General features: G+C 41.4%; 1 protein-coding gene and 1 long non-coding RNA gene across 5 annotated transcripts in view; one reads left to right on the top strand and one right to left on the bottom strand.

Moving 5' to 3' along the window:
• The window catches only part of mgat3b (beta-1,4-mannosyl-glycoprotein 4-beta-N-acetylglucosaminyltransferase b), a 75,848-nt gene that overhangs the window by 28,174 nt on the left and 29,696 nt on the right, over positions 1 to 17,978 (top strand). The window lies entirely within an intron of this gene.
• LOC116701088 (uncharacterized) lies at positions 2,723 to 17,772 on the bottom strand. Its single transcript, XR_004334812.1, has 3 exons — positions 17,687 to 17,772; positions 6,264 to 6,266; positions 2,723 to 2,735 (listed from the first exon to the last, which is right to left on the bottom strand). It is a non-coding gene; the product is annotated as an uncharacterized LOC116701088 (long non-coding RNA).

Genomic DNA, 17,978 nt, shown 5'->3' with positions numbered 1-17,978 from the left:
ACCAACAAAAACCTGGTCTAAAGTCAAAAACCCAGCATTGTTAATTTAACAGTGCATTAGGAAAATGCGCTGAGGCTCGTGCATAATATGCTTTTTACACACACCGGGACGTGCAGCATCACACAAACATACAAAACAAAAGGAAACAGATTACAATGTGAAATAGTATTATATGATCTGCTCATTTTCACTTCACGCACAAGATCAATTTCTTTTCCTGAAAATCTCTCCTTCCTGCTCAGCAAATCCGCCGTCATAATAGCAACGCGCCAAGGTAGAAACACGCCTGGCTGTTAAAGGGAATGAAAGATGACACTCGGATTGGTGTTTTGCCTGTTACGCCCAAAACACAGCTATAATTAATGAAGACACTAAGTACAACCCTTTTGAACCACGCGACTGTTGCACGGACCCTTTTTCCCACCGTTGAACTAGCAAAAGTGGATTTTTACATGGCCTAAACGCACCTGCGCCATGCGCTCCACGCCGTGCGCTCAGATCGTTCAAATAGGGCCCTAAGTATTTAATTTGTATTTAGCGTTTGGCAAACATTAACATGCTAACACTAAGCTAAAATGGTGAACATTCTTAACCCCATGTTAGCACTGTCATTGTGAGCATTGCATGCATTGCATTGGCATTGAGCTGAAAGCATTTGTTTGCCTAAGTATAGCCTCACAGAGATGTCTGCATTGCTGTAGACCAGCCTTAGTCTTAAGTAAATTTGTTAAGCAAATATCAATATCAGTTTAAAGAAAATCTGTCACAACCCTGTCTGCATATAAAGCATGGGAGTTCTTGATTGGTTTATTATTATACAGCCTATTAGTGGCCGCCCGCCTTGTAGTTATCAGTGTTTAGCGTCTGCTGATTTTATCAGCGCTCTGTTTGCAGGGTGATTAATCTGCGGTCTCGGATGCTTTATGTTTCAATGATAAACAGAACCCAAATGCAGAATGACGCAGAGCCAAGTCCAGGTTTCCAGGGTAGAGAACATGTCAGGAGAATTCCAGGAAAGAGCGGGTCCGTCAGAGAGAGACAGTAGGCCTACTAGCGGCGGGGTCCAGTGGTGGTGGTTTCGGTTCGGTGTATGGCAGGAGCGGAGCGGTAGCAGGGGTCAGGTTCCAATAGCAGCTGGAGGCACAAGGATAAACAATCCTAGGTAAAGGTTTGTCTGGCGTGAGACTAACTGGCAGAATTGTCTGCGATTTGACGCAGAGTGAAGGACTGACCGGGTATATGAAGCAGAGGTTGATTGTGGTAGATGAGAGGCAGCTGGAACCCTCACTCCTGCACACCAGACTCCACTCCTGCAATAAGGACAGACAGAGGGAGCAAGAGAGGAGAGAACAGAGAAGCTACCTAGGGGCAGCAGGCCTAACATGCTCACTGAATTTTCCGGACAAGGAAGTGCTCTATTCACGCATGGGACATGTACACTGACTTTGAACTAGGGAGCTGGCAGGGTTAAATCTGTGTTCCAGTCCAAGTGACTCAGACTTTTGTGTTCTCACATAACAGGTAATGTCTAGATCATTTAAAGGTCCCATGACATGGTTCTCTTTGGATGCTTGCACATAGACCTTAGAACCTTAAAAATTTAGCATTGGTGCAGAATTACAGCCACTAGAGCCAATCCTACAATGAACTTTCCTTAGTCTGTGCCATTTCTTAGTCTGTAGCTTTGGAGGAGGAGAGATGGGGGGGCAAGGTGGAGGCTGGGGGTATGGCCTTGACCAACTGCCACTTTGCTCATTTGAAAGCCATGATGTTTCTCTCTCATGGGCGGGTCAAAATTCTCTGGGGGGGCAAAGCAGAGAAAGGGGAGGTAACCTTGCCCCTTATGACCTCTTAAGGAACAAGATTCCAGATTGGCCCATCTGAGCATTCATTTTCTCAAAGGCAGAGCAGGATACCCAGGGCTCGGTTTACACCTATCACCATTTTAATCCACTGCAGGACCATAGGCAGACTGGGGGAACGCATATTAATGTTAAAAAACATCATAAAGTGACATTTTCAGGCCGTGGGACCTTTAAGGTTTGCAGTACATGTGTGAAAAGAGCTCTTGATAAGAGCAAAGCCAGAATGAAAGCCAAAGGAGCGTTAATCTGCACCTCACACTCTGTGATAACAAATGTGTTTGAACCCTCACTATAATGTTCCTTTGCATACACATAGGTTTGTCGTTCACATTGATCAATACAGCATAGTGCCTCCGCTTTAGATTACTTACTGACCTAGTCACAGCTTGTACAGTTACAGCCATATTGTCAACACAAAGCTGAGATTGGTTCAACGGGCCGCAGCTGATCTTAGTTCTGAGGCTTTAAAAGTGCAAACTTACAGCTCTCATTTGATGATTGGGAGCAGGAGAAATGGGTGTGTTGTTTTCAGAGCTGCACAAAGGGCAAGAGAGGAAGTTGCGATATATGCCACTCAAAAACACAAGATCCCTCTTTGCTCTTGTTCCTTTTTCATACTGTACAGTACAATCAACGGATAAGCGGCAAAAAACACAAAGCATGAATATAAATCAGCCAGCAGGAGATAAAAGCCTGCAGACAGGTAGAAGTGTTCATGCTGGCAGTATCAACACAAATACACTACATCAAACACATAATCATTGTGCACACATGGGAAATGCCTAGTTAGTGTAGTGTTTAAGGCATAACACATACAACTGTTTCTGAATCTAAAAAGATATCCGAGGTACACTGTATTGTAATTTTCTCCTTAATTTAGGGCTTCGCTTCCTGTTTTCTTGCAGCTCTTTGGTTTTCTTGTCATGGTCCTGCACCGCCTACAATAACATTTTCTCAAATACTCGTTTAACTAACGTTCACCTAAATGTTACTTAGGACAGGCTGAGCATGTATTCTAAACAGTGACAGATGTATAACTTTAAAATAATAAGCAAGATTATTCTGTCTTCCTGGGCTATGACGTTTAAAATGGAGCTGTAGGGTAAAATGTAGATCTTGATTGCCAAAATGTAAATCGGCAGTCAGGCCACAGACACTGATGGGAAGTCTTCTACCGATAGACAGTGACTAATCAAGCCTTTTGTGTTACTTTCATATTTCAGATCTGTTTTCCAACTCTCAATTGTGGATTTTATGACTAAAGAGATTCAACCTGGGTCGTGGTTCTCTTCCTATTTTTCGACCAGCAAGGTCAGAGAAGAAACATTTCTCCCAGTACACTGCTTGCAAAACATTTTTGACAGGCGGTTTACTTTGGAATTTTATTTCAAAACACCACAGCAACAAGCCCGTAGCAGTACAGATGTCGCCGTCAAAGGATATCACAGAGGAGTTCCTTCAGCTTGCCTCCTTCTTATTTGGGGCAGCTGACATGCAACAGTCCGTGGCAGTGTTTGAATTTTTACACATGAAAGCTTCCCAGGACCACAGTTATCACCGAGCTGCTTCAGTGGGACTGTTACGATGATGTCAAGTGCCTTGCCCCCCCCCACACACACACACACACACACACACACACACACACACGTCACCCCTGTCTGAATGGTTTAGAGAGATGCTGGTAGGTGGAATAGATTATAGGGAGCGTCCAGATTGTAAAAACCTAAATGTGAATTTACTTTCGAACAACTTTTGTACACAAAGAATTAGAAGCTTTACGTTAGTGACAAATTATTTAAATGTCACTTTAGGGGTTTTCAGTTACACACCAATACACTAACTGATACAAGTCACATTTGGATGCCTTACTTTCCTTTGGGATCAAGAGTCCAAAACTATTTTTACCCACACACACACACGCATGCACGCACGCACACACACACCCACACACACACGCAAACACACACACACAATTTTCTAATTCCATGTCACCCCCTGCCTCTCTCTACCTATTTTTGTCTCCCTCCTCTCAGACTTACTCTGCTGAAGTGTCATGCTGCCTCTCTGCAGGTCTCCTGCCAATCTGCCATCACAGCGCTTTTTCATGTGTGTTAGATTGTGATGGAAGGCAGTTAGAAAGTGCTATTATTATAAAATTGGGTTGTTTTTACGTGAACGCAGAGGTTTTATTAAATGAATCATAGCTGTGATTTAGTGTGCAGTGTGAAGTCTTTTTAATAGAAGAAATGTACAGTAGTTTGCTGATTATATTTCTGGTTCTAAAAAGGATACATACTGTTTTGGTTTCTTTCCTTTATCTTTCCACCAGTGGCACGGTCCAACCAAAGTATCCACCGGTACGCTAGATGTCTTGGATGTAATTGACAGATTGTCTTTAAATAGACAGAATACATTTGCACTCTCTACACAGGATGAATCCTGTTCATTTTGGCCATTCTCCTTTTGCTGGGTACCACCCTCAGGCCAGACTTTTGTGTTGTTAGAAACTGATGCTGCTGTTTCATAAAATGATGAAGAGACACGCTTGCAGCGGTTTTCGGTAGCTTTGGTGCTTTTATTTTGGCTGGAAATGAACAGTCGTACTGAGCTGTTGGTTGATACGCAGAGAATGTATGAATACTGTTGGAAAACAGCTCTTTATTCTCTATTCAACAATACTTGCCATTACTATTTATTTTTTGAAAACCAAGGCTTGGTGTGAAGCAGGAAGTGTGTGTGTGTGTGTGTGTGTGTGTGTTCATAGTGATTTGTCTGCACATTTTAGCGCCCATAATCTCTTAAAGACTCATTGACGAGGCATGGAGTAAGGGAAAAGCCCTCCGACTGCTCTGTACCCCTCGCTGTTTCAGGGGCATAATGCCGCATTTTGTCAGAAAATAGAGAGGCTGTTTGTGCGTCTAAACGATCCAATTTATCTATTTGAGCAGACAGCTGCGTTTGTGTTCAAAATTGTGCCACAGTTTAACCGCTGGGACTGCTTCACCATTGTCAGCTTTATCTAGGAATTTGTTGTTTTGTCTCCGTTCAAGTCCTTCTTTGTCCTTTAATGGAAGCTTGATTCACTGCAAATCAAAAATATAATAGGTACAATACTTTCACAACAACAACAACAACATATACATGGATGGACAGGGACAGAGTAACATTCACAATGGTGGCAATTTTTAGTTTTCAGAAAACTCTTCACGTTAAGAATGACGTCCCATAGTCACGTCAAGAAATCCACCCTCGCTTCTCTGTCTTCACTTCATCTCACTTCTGTATTTTTTTGTCTGACTGTGATACTGTGATGTGTTACAGTCGGTCGATTAAAACAGAAGTGATCCAAGAAATGAACTTATTCACCTCCCGATGCCAAAAAATGTCAAATGTAAGCAATGCAAAGAGCAGGAAATTGAATGAGCAGTGAAGTGGAGGGCCGTGGGAGCATTTCAGCGGTGGAACTTTGCAGCAAGTTTGGTGTCAGTGACCAGAGTCGCTTACGTTTTAGAGCGGTGGTTAACAGCCTTTTCTGGTCCGTGACCCTTTGTCAGAAGTTTAAATCTATGATCTGAAAGCAGGTCTGAAAAACCCCCAGAATTAATTCATTATTAATTGTCTGTTATTAATGTATTTCCTTTCATTTCGTCACCTTTCAAGATTCTCATTTATCATCTCTCTTCATGAGACAACCTTCGGGGAATAGAAAGTCATTTTGATGCATGTGGGCTGCAGATGGCATTAGATAAAAAGGAAGAAATTAATCTTAATATTAAAATGACGATGAATACTACAGTCAGAAGCAGGTGTTTGGTTAGCGGGAACAGGTAGCTTAAATTGATGGATGTTTTTTTTTTTTATGTAGGCCTAATATTCTCTCTAAAATGAAAAACTCCAATCCGGGAGTACACACTGACCTAAAACATAGATTTTTAACTTTTAATCAGAATTCCATTTCAGGAGAAATGTGCATTGGTGCAGAGACAATCTACCCCCAGCATCGACTAAGACTATGTAATATGATTTTTAAATCTCTGCAAGGGAGGAAAAATGATCTTTGTAGACTGAAGGTCCAAAGGGCTTACGTTTCCTTTCTGCTATCTGTAAGTTTACTGTTTTTTTATGGCAAAATGTTAAAAGTGCCCCTAGATATATTTTCCTTTCAAAATGGAATAGCCGTCTGAGCAGCGTTTATAACATCATGACCCAAACTAATGTAATTGTTTCAGTGTCACTGGCTTTTAAATGGCAGGTTGGCCCTCTGAAACGGATTTACAGCAGAGGAAATGACAGGTTTGCATTACCCTTTTTCAATGAATTCTACAATATAATAGCAGTTAGCAGAACTCTCAGTTCATTAAAGACACTGATTTTCATAGGGCTATGTCCCAGCTGCACACCCTATGCTAAACAGGACTCGGAGGGAGGCCAACACATGCAAATCTACAGCAGCCATTAGCCTGCTTTTTCATCCTGCCATCACAAGAAAGAAAGGCTTAACATCACTAATAGGCCGTCTGTAATTGTGGCGTGCGTATGTTAGCGTGAATGCGTGGCTGATTGAATGCTGAAGAGTCAAGATGAGGAGGACTAGACAGATGTTGCTGAATTGCCAAGAACTCAATTACACCCCGTTGCTTTATGGGAATTATGCAGTGTTGTATATGCGTGCCGGAACGCATGGGCACATGGGAGTTTTCTATTAGTCTCAAAAAGCCATAGCCTGTAACATTTTTGTACCATATTTGTCTCTGTGTAGTCTAGATCCACAGCCTTCCACTTCCGGGATTGCTCCGTCACCGCCGGAAATTCCGGCTTTTGTCCTTTTCGACCGGATGTCCGTTACCTGTCTCGACACTCCATTCAATTGATGGGGACTACGGTTAACTGCTCATCGGAAGTCAAATCCAGACAACTAGCTGGACTATCTGTCCAATCTGAGTTTGCAGGACTACAACAAATTCCAAATTTACAAAGGCACCGGCGGCGCTTAGCGTGGCCCATGACAATTGTTTTGATTGCTTTAAAGAAATGCCAATAAACCAGCGCACCTGTGGACTAGCCAGACCCTCTTTTGCAGCGCTGTAGAGGAAGGTCTGGCAATGCGAGACCAGTCCTTGTGTATTTGCCTGTTTGTGTTTGTGCTTGCACCTTTCTGTCATCCTGTGACATCTAATAGCAGGGGTAAGGTGCTGGCTGAGTCACACTTGCCCACCACTTGCATCATTAGCAGGTTGTCTTCCAGGGTTTATTAAGCTGCCAGTCAACTTGTCTTCCACTCACAGCTCCCTCCAGAGAAAGACAAAGCAGCTTTATGCAGCTCATTTGCTAATTTGGGGATTTTTTTGGAGAGGGTAAAAGGGAAAGGTGGAAGGTATCCATTGGGGGCAGATCATTATTCAGTTTTGTAAAGTTGTAGTGGCCGGTGTGACCGATGGGGTTTGTTTTACATGTGGCACATGCAAAGTCTGATGCAGGTGCAGCTAAAGATGCATTTGCTTTCAGTCTCAGCAGTGACAGTTGGAGAACATCTGAACATTTTCCTAGGCTTACTGATTCTCTACAGTGGTTATAAATCATGTAAAGAGAATAGGGTCATGCAGCTGATATTATGGACATCAGTGAATTTACCTTCTTTATGATGTGACTGTAAAAAAACAAAAACAACCTGAGACACATAACATGAAATTCACTGTTACAGGATAATAGCAAACATGACCCAATTTATTATTTTTTTCTTTTCTTAGTACTAACAGTCATGTTACCCTGTGGTAGATTGCTTCAACTACTTTATGTGCTGCAGCATGGGAAAAACAGTCACAGAGGAGATTAAGTGTTTGGGATTTCACTTAAAGATGCATCATTTTTGGATAGAACCACAGCAGCTTGTTTAGATGATCACACACACACACACACACACACACACACACACACACACACACACACACACACACACACACACACACACACACATATACTACCCTCTGCTCCTCCACTCGCTCCATATAAGCAGAAAAATGCATTGGGAATGAAGTGAGTGATTGTTTACTGAAAAATTGCCTCCAATCAACCAACGCACAGAAGAAACCACAAGTGGCTCTTCAGACCGCTGTTAGTTTGCTGGAGTTTAATTTTGGATAATCAGCAAAGAAGAATTCAACATATTTTTTATTTTGTCAGAAAACTGGCAGCATTGGTTGTTTGTTCGAACTCTGTTGCACATGATGGTTGATATAACTGTTCTTAACTCAGTTTGCACAGTTGTCATGGAAACATACTGTAGATGTTCACAGTTTTATTTGGGTTTCCATTTGCATTGTCAGCTCTTGTTAAATCTCTTTACATAGCCGTTGAGTGACCTGTGGTGTTGTTTGGGGTCAGGGTTACTGACCGCTGCAACCTCATGCGACCGAGTGAATTCTTACTCTAAAAACCTGGTATTTCTCCTGCATGTGTGGCGGTTTTGCAGGATGTAGCAGTGCTCGCTTCGGCGAGCTCTGTGACCGTCTCGGCCTGTGCTCTGGGTTGCCACCTCTACCTGATATGAGGAACGTAGAGTGAGAATGCACAACACAACTGATGAAAATGTGGCTTTATTTTCCCAGCCATTTTGTGACTTGTAAGCAGGGTGCGATTTTCCAAGGGGAATGCGTGGGATTTCCTCCTTATTTTTAAGGAGGAAATCCCCCTTAAATTTTGTTTTTATCCCCAGGGTGGACTAAATGAAAGCGCTGTATTTTCCATTGAATATTAAAATGCATATTTTAGTGTTTGGCATGCCTGTCATTATATTCATGGTAACGTTGTTTTTTTTGTGCATGATCAAAAACAAATCCCCCCCCACCCTGCTTTTTTCACAAACTGCCCCCACAAACTGGTGTCCTCCATACACCAAAATACGGCTGTAAGTTAGCGTTTATTTAGAAGAATTTTATACCCTGTGTGGGGGTTGTTGCACAGTTGACGCACAGAATTAGTTGACATTCGACAGAAACATTTTACCACTCCTACGCTGCTTGCTGCATTACTTTCACATCATGACTTAACCAGAGTTAGCCTGGCATTGATGACACGTCTGTGTTGTTTCTTTTGTAAATGCAGGTACATCAGTTAGAGGTCTTGTAAAATCTTGTGAAATTAGAGTAAAAGTAGAAATGTAACAAATGTATGTCTTCACGGACTAATTTATGACTCTGTACCGATCTGTTGCGTGGCGTCTTATTCAATGCCAATCTATTTTTCTTCCCCCGTGTGATCATTGTTCTCTGTCACAGAGTTAATCCAAACAATGTGCTCCAGTGGTAATCAAGCCTTAGCTAAAATGAATACCCGTTGTGCTATTTATTTCCTGAAGCCATTTGAAGTTTCATGTTGTGTTGACACCTCTGGTGATTTGTCATTAAAATAATGAATGAGGCATCATATTTTAATGCTTTGGCACGAGCTCTGAACATTTTGCTGATGGAGAATAACTGAGTGCAATCTGGAGCCGTGAAGCAACGTCTGCAAACTTTCTCTGTTTTTAAAAGGCCAGTGCAGAGAGGAAGATGGACAGAAGAAGAGAGGAAAAAAGGCTGTAGGAAAGGAAAGGAATCTCAATGAGGCGTTAGCTAGGGAATGATTGAAAAGGGTGTCAATAGTTGTTATTTGTACGTGTGCATCTGAGTGTGCGTGTCTGCGTGAAGATAAGCATGAGCGCTAGCAGGAGAGGGAGCACAGCAAACAGCCCAGGGTTATTTACAAAGCTCTCAGAGGGATGGGACATGCCAGCACGCCACCTCCTCTTTCTAACGTAAGCCCTGCTGACAAGTCTCTCAGGGTGCATGAAATTTTCCTTCCCCTTTTGGTCTCCCCGTTTTTTTTTTCCTCCGCCTTCCTGACCTTTTCCAGTTAGCGCCTCCAAGTGCAGATGATGCTAATGCTAACGAAAGGGACGAAGCATCAGCAGAGATAAGGGGCACTTGAGATGCTAGCCGGTTAGCTGGGCTGCCAAACGGTCACTCTGGACAAGACTGGCAAGCAAACATGAGCTGAATGTACTGCACTGATAGTTTGTGGTTGTGCTTGAGCAGCTACTGACAAATCATTCACACACATGAATGACTAAGACATTTATACTGAACATTATTTGATTATGACAAGTATGGTTACAGCATATTGTCATATTTTTTTGTGGCAATACTGTATAGATCCACAGATGCCAAGTATCGATCTATTATTAAATATGTGTTGGTTTGTTTGCTTGACAAGTCCATTTTGCAGCAATAAAATTGAAGTGAGATGAACAAACAGAGAAATCTTTTTAGCTAAAATAGATGTTGACTATTTTATTCCCAAAGTTTCCTTTTGGGGACATAATTTGAAATTGGAAAAATATTGCAATATATTGCAGAATATTGGAATATGTTTAAAATCGTATCGAGAGGCCTCTGGTGATTCCCACCCCTAATAATATGGCTGTTCACCCATACCACAATACGCATATTCTGTCCCTATACCTCTGGTGGTATCTCGCCATACAATTATTTTTCTGAGATGTCTGCCTCCATTGAAATACAACAAACATGGAAAGAGCTAGTAAAAAAATACATTTGTGGTGCTTAGATAATACAAACACAGGGTTTAAACAGTTAGGTTGTTTTTAAAGCTGCACCAATGAATATTTAAAATTAACAATGGATTGAAAGACTTTGTTTATTAGTAGGAGATCACTTGTAGTGACTAACAAGCACAATTATTACCCAAATTTGCAGTTCCCCTAAGCTCTAAGGAGCATTTTTGCATCTTTCGGGTTGTTATTTGGGTTTTATGGCCTGCGACCTTACTGTTTTTGTTCACTCTCACTGCTCTCATCAAAAGCTGTGATAAACCCGCTGTACACTACCTGCCTAGAAACAAACAGCAGACCGTCAAAGTTAGCAGTTAGCTGGTGAACATAGTAGAACATTTAGCAGCCAAAAAGCCTGATATTTCCCTTAAGAGTTGGTATAGGCCATTGCAGCGCCAAAAGACAGATGCAAATTGGACTGACATTCAGCGGTCGACCAGAAAACTGCTGAGAAGCACGATGAAAGACAATATATTTTCTGGTGGGAGAAAAAAAATCAATTAATGCACCTTCAAATGTCATTTTTAACTCAAATGTCCTTATGGCAGCAGACCTCTCAGAGACAGATGTCTCAAAACATCACCAAATCACACTGAAACTACAGCTTATAGACACCATTAACTGTGAGCGAGAACTAGCCCTTTGACATGAGAAATGGCAGAGGGTCAGTACCAGAGGACTTCTCCCTGTCACTCTTAATTGAAGCATTTCCCAGACTGCAGTCTGCGAACTGGCAGCTGGAAACCTTAAAAAGTGTATCAGTCAGTGTGTCTCTTCCACTCTCCTTCAGTGGTCTTATTGCTGTAATGACACTATCTCAGATTTAAGGAGCTCTGATTCTGACTGGGACTGGTGCCGGCGCGACTGACTGCAGCCGTGCCCCGTGACCTCCCTGTCGGCCGAGAGAATATTAGTTTTCTCTGGTCTGGAGATGTGTAGTACTAAGCCTGCAGAGTCTTTTACATTTTTATTTCAGAATCCAAACCAGAATCAGATATATTGCCAAAGTAAGTTACACTCACTCAGGAATTTGCCTTTGTGGTTGGTGCATACATAAACAAACAACATAAACATGAATATGGAATAGACAATAAATACAGAAACAAATATATACAAAATAGCTGTTTCACATTAAAAAAGAGGCTGAATGGATTGAGTGCAGAATGTTCAAAACATATATAATATTGTTTGTATCTCCATATCTTCCACATGTTCTCCTTTTTTCATAGCAGTGTTGCCAAAACATTGCACAGATAGCACTTTTTGCTTAAAGTAAAAACATCCCATTTAATGTATTGATAGACAGTATACCCAGCTGATAATTTAGTCTGAAATTGTGCTTGTTACTGTTCAGTTACAGTAGCTATGTGCTTCCCCTGTCACGCCCCCTCTCTCTGCAGCCTTTTGGGTGATTATATAACAGCACTGAGGTCAAGCACAGCCGCATTCGTTTTCAAGAAGCACAGTTTTGCAATTAACTAGCTTTTCATCCATAATATAGTCCCATCCTGCAGTAGCTGTCAAATACTGAACCCAGGTCAGTAAGACCTGCACAGCACTACGCTGGAGACGGCCTGTTCTCTACCAGGTGAAATCAAGCACAACCCGTGAAACCCAAATCTGCTAAAAGAATAGAAATGTGATGATGTACGTCACTGGCTGGTGAGGCTTCTATGGCAACACTACAGGAAGCAGATTGGAGGCATCATAGGTTTCACATGATTTGCATCGACGCTGTGGGTAATGTTGCCCTGCTTTCATAAACTCTTCCCCGCTTCTTTTCTTGTGTGTGTGTAACGAGTTCACGAAGTAGCTGTTAGTATCTGACCAGTCGTGGAAGAAGTGTTCAGATCCTTTACTCAAGTAAAAGTACACACTGTAAACATACTGTTGCAAGTCAAATTCCTGCATTGAAAATGTTACTTAAGTAAAAGAATGTCATTAGGAAAATGTACTTAAAGTATTAAAAGTAAAAGTACTCAATGCAGAAAAATCACATTTTTGAAGCTGGAAACAATCAAAACAGTTCAGTCAGGACCACTTTCTCCCCTCCCCCCTCCACTGGGGGAGGGGAGGAAGGGATTAAATCAAACAACATGAATATAAAAAGAGGAACTGGGGTGGAAGTGGGTTGCAAGCGCTGGCAGAGATGCAGAAAGGTAGCCTGGGAAAATCAGTTTTAATAGAGCACACTATTTGGAAATCCAATCAAAAGAGGGAATCAGCTGAGCTATGGCTTAGGAACAGTCAGCTGTGAGCTGAGATAATAGACGAGCTTGACTCCGTGACCTGCCAGAACTTACGATGTGCTTCATTTCTGTCAATCAACTAAGTGTTTAATTGTTAATTAATCATTTATCATCATCGTTATGTTGTTGGCTAGTTTAATGTATAATAAAACATTGTATTTTATAAACTACATGTGTTTTGTGTGTCTTAATTTGTACAGTAACTACTAACTAATGCTGTCAGATTAATGTCGAGTAGTAAAAAGTACAATATTTCTCTTTGAAATGTAACGGAGTGGAAAGTGGCATTAAAAGTACCTCAATGTTGTACTTAAGAACATAACTTAACAGCAACATTCCACCACTGGTCAAATACAGCATCACTGGGGTTTTTTAGATTTACATTATTTGCATTTTCCCCTCCTCCATGTCTTGATGACCCCGACCGATATATCGGCGGGCCGATATTATCAGCAGGTTTTAGGCATTTCCCTAACTATCCATCCATCCATCCATCTTCATCCGCTTATCTGGTATCGGGTTGCGGGGGGAGCAGCTCCAGCAGGGGACCCCATACTTCCCTTCCCCGAGCCACATCAACCAGCTCCGACTGGGGGATCCCGAGGCGTTCCCAGGCCAGGTTGGAGATATAATCCCTCCACCTAGTCCTGGGTCTTCCCAGAGGCCTCCTCCCAGCTGGACGTGCCTGGAACACCTCCCTAGGGAGGCGCCCAGGAGGCATCCTTACCAGATGCCCAAACCACCTCAACTGGCTCCTTTCAACGCGAAGGAGCAGCGGCTCTACTCCGAGCTCCTCTCGGATGACTGAGCTTCTCACCCTCACGCGGCATTTATAATGGTTGATTTTTATTTTTGTTATATTCATGATTCTGACAAATGAATATTTAAAGAACAACATAAAAACGGACAGTCAACCATGTTATGAGTGTTGGCGTTGTATAGTTATTGTATTTTTGTTCAAAGGACTTTAAGTTTCATATCTTAAGTTTTGTATTTTTATAAATTTTATTTATCAGAACGTTAATATTTTGATGTTCCTCTGTTCTAAATTATTATATTATTTTAGTGCAACCTCATAAATAATTACAAATAACTAATGTTAGGGAAATTTGTTTATGTTTTGTTACGCGTTTCTGGATTTTTTATTTTTTTAAATGTATATCGGCCGATATATCGGCATATCAGATTTTTTAATAACCAAATAGGTCGATATCGGCCTTAAAGATCCTTTATCGGCCGGGCTCTAATGTCTTGCTATCCTATAATTCCCGTCTAGACAGAGGCCAGCCTGATTCAAAACATTCAGGAAGTGTATTTGACTCAAAATAGGTCCGTGGTCAGTTTATATCTCAAAATCTGCCAAATTTTTTTCAATATCCACTATTGATTTTCCAAAATGAAGAGCAGACGCCTCATGGTGTGAGTTATGTTACTGTTGGAAGAAACGCAGCTAGTCCCCCAAGCAGATGCCTTTAAAATGACACCTCCTTTTATATAATCAAACGGGTTACAGAGAGATTAAAAGAGGATTTTGGATCATGGATCATGGAAAAAGAGTTCATCCTGATTTTTTAGGAAGTTATATTTCCTGGCATTTTCATTATTGGGGCTGCATAACCCTTTTTGCGGAGCTTTCCATTTGATCTGCTTCCTTGTTTTTTTTGTTTCTTTCTGTGCTGTTCCTAAAATTAACTTCCTTAATGTCAAGTCTGAACGTGAGAGAGGGTGTGGCGTGCGGGCATGATGTGTTGTGGTAATTAAAGCAACACGCATTTTCTTTCAAGTGACATGTATTTACTCGAGCAGCATAAAGGGCCTGTGCCTGACTTTTTTTCTTAGACAGACACACTTTCTACTTCACGAGCCGAGCCAACGACTCTGAATTCCCAGCGTGCACGGCGCCTCCTGAACTGTGCCTGTAACAGATAAGTGAGCCGGGGATTGCAGAGACAGGCCTTGTGATTGCAGTTGGCATCGGACTCGTAACACGTCTGGACAACCCGCTGGCCGCAGAAATCTGCCAAACCCGATCGGACACTGTCTCTGTCACAAGTGCGACAGCAACTGCTGATCAATCTTTCTCGCACAGACACAAAAAGAGCCCTGGGCAACGTGAAGTGCAGGAAACAGAGGGTTTTTTGTGAGGGTGTGTGCTTCTATGTCAGAATCAGAATCAGCTTTATGTGTGTGAGCTTTGTCAGCAATGCAGGTCTGAATATGCTGTTCAGGGTTGTGCGAGTTGAGGTACGTGGTTATGGTATGCGTCAACAAACAGAAAGGGGAGTCAGCTTGCCCATTGCAGCCTGTACGGTATGAATGCATGCTAACAACTGAGTTTATAGTAACATATCTCATATGGAAGTCAACTTAATGTGAACAACCGCAAGAAAATTTGACTTAACTTTAAAGTTCTTACATCACAATTACAAAGGCAGTCTTAAAGGAAAAGTTATTAAGATTACTAGTACAGTGCCCACTGGTCCGATTGCTTGGCCTGTACTATTGCTGCCTGTAGAATTCTTCAAAACCATATTGTACCCCAAAATTACTTACAAAATTATCTGTAAATTATTATTTTGTTGACAGAGAATGTGTCAGATTCAGAATGTAATCACAAAAAATCACAATGAAAATGTGGTATAATCAGACAATAGCCTCATGGAATCATGGCAGTTTGCTACCTACCTGACCCGTTATGAGAGAGAGAGAGAGAGAGAGAGAGAGAGAGAGAAACAAATAGTGTTATATCGTTAACAATATTGCATGTTGCTATCACCACAGTCTGCGTTTATAAAGTCGGCGGTGTTGTCTCGTGTCGTATGTTTGTTAATGAATTTAATAATAATAATAATAATAATAATAATAATGTATGATGTAGACTTGTGGCTTGATAGTTAACTGTGAAGCATGGATTCGATACGGGGGTAAGGCTGGGCGATATGGAGAAAATCAAATATCACAATATTTGTACACAAATACCTCAATATCGATACCGCAACAACATTGTAGCGTTGACTATTTGTGCTTTCACAAAATATTTACACAATGAGATTTTTGATAAATTATCATCAGTAATGTGGATGTAATGACAAAGTGGGTAAAGGCAAATAATAGAACAGCTAGAATAGTCGGGTAAGTTCAGAAAATGACAAATGGCTTTTTATTGAGTTTCATCCCCCCCCCAACCTTATTCAACACAACAGGTGTGATGTTCCTTTCAACCGTTCAACTGCGTGTGACTTGCAGGTTACCTTCACCCCAAAGACAGGCAGACACACACACACAAACACAAACACACCAAGACGTCTCTAATACATATTTTTATGTGAGTTTTCAAAGCTGCATACAGGGACTCAAAGGCTTTCAAAGAAATGAATGGTTAAATTACAAGTGCCTGGCAGAGCCACCAAAGGCTAAATAAGTTGTAGAGTAATAAGAAAATGTCTCTAAAAGGACAAAGGTTCTTAACTTCCAAACTTCAAACAGCTGAGAAAAATGAGCAGGTGTGGGACAGAGACGATGAACAGGACTGTTTTTTCGACACTGCAGACTCATCTGTTTCAGCCTCTCTGGTAACAATAAATGCTGATACAGCATATAGATTTGATTTTAATTTTTTTCCATTTTAACCACTTTTTTCTTCATCTGCTTTCGGAAAAGCCAAACATGTCTTTGGAACTGTTTCCATCTGTTAAAGACTGATCGATTCGTTTTGGTCAGTCCAGTAATCTTATGTCTCATATCTCTGAATATTTCCATGCATATTTCACAATCAAGCAATGTAAGGCTATTTCAGGACTGAGTTCCTGTATGTCAACATAATACTCCCACTGAAAAACCCTGGAACAAGTTCAGACCTCCAGCCTTTAAGTTGCTTTTGTGGCTTTATCCCTCTGCATCAGGGAGTGTTTTTCAGACGTCTCCGAGCGCGCAGTGCAGAGGACATTTCTTCATTGTCTGTCCAACTATGAACTGCAGGTTCAGTATCTTTATACTTAAATTTCAGACTTGACTAAATAATAACACATGTTGTCATCATTTTCCTTTGCTCCTGTTGTCCTGACTTGTCTTGTGTCTGTCTCTTGCCATGTTTTGTGTCTTAAATTACAGCTTCTCTATCATTATTGGCACAAATCAATAACGTTTATCCAAGCTCTGCAGCTTTCACCTTTTTACCTCCATGGTCGCCTGCATTGTTGTTGACTTGCTGTAAAATCTTAAGCTTTTCCCCTCTGTTGCGGTTATTCCAGATTGTGATTGACTGGGAGGGAGGGATGGCACCAAGAGTTCATATGCATGCAGTATGTTCACATTTGCGTCTAAACAAACACACAGACACCTGCCAGCCAAGTCAAGCGACACGTTAATGAGGGCCTCGCATCCCTCGCTGCTGGCTTTCGCTTCTCTCGGAAAACTCCTCGGTTTCCTTCGGCTCACACACACACACACACATACACACACACCTGCACTTTCACACACTTCCTCTTTTGTAGAGCTGAAACGGTTAAATATGCTTTAGTGTGTGTCTGCTATTTAGACCCGGCCATCTGTAACACTAAGCCGTCATAAAGACAGACACATTTTGTTTTGCAAATATTAGACTAATGAAGTCCTCAGCATTTCTTAGAACTGTTTTGCATAACTTGTTTTGTGTTTTTGAGACATTGCACAATCAGCTTTATATACACCCAGAGCTGTTTTTGATGACACGATTTCTAAAACGGGGCTATAAGCTTATACTGAACATATAGATTTTAGGACGTTTTAGGCCTTTATTATAAAGGACAGCTGAAGATAATGACGTGCTACAAAAAGCTGGGCAATATATTGATTATACATATAGATATCGTGATATGAGACTAGGTATCGTCTTAGATTTTGTCTAAGTCTTGTCTTTTCCTGGTTTTAAAGGCTGCATTACAATAAAGTGATGTCATTTGTCAATTTCACCTAAGTAATGTCACTTACCAGACTTTTGTAACCGTTTGATTATTTGCCTTTACCCACTTAGTCGTTATATCCACATTACTGGTGATTAAATATCAAAAATCTCAATGTGTAATTATTTTGTGAAAGCACCAATATCGTTGCGGTATCAATATCGAGGTATTTGGTCAAAAATGATCATGATATTTGATTTTCTCTATATCGCCCAGCCCTACTCAGAGCCGAACCTCGGGCCGCTGTGACAAGGACTTAGCCTTTGTACATGTGGCGCACGCTCTACCCGGTGAGCTACCCAGGCGCCCCATCTGT

The sequence above is a fragment of the Etheostoma spectabile genome, chromosome 2, assembly GCF_008692095.1.
Source record: "Etheostoma spectabile isolate EspeVRDwgs_2016 chromosome 2, UIUC_Espe_1.0, whole genome shotgun sequence".
NCBI lineage: Eukaryota > Metazoa > Chordata > Actinopteri > Perciformes > Percidae > Etheostoma > Etheostoma spectabile.
Note: the sequence above shows the minus strand (reverse complement) of the source record. Positions and strands in the feature narration are given on the sequence as shown.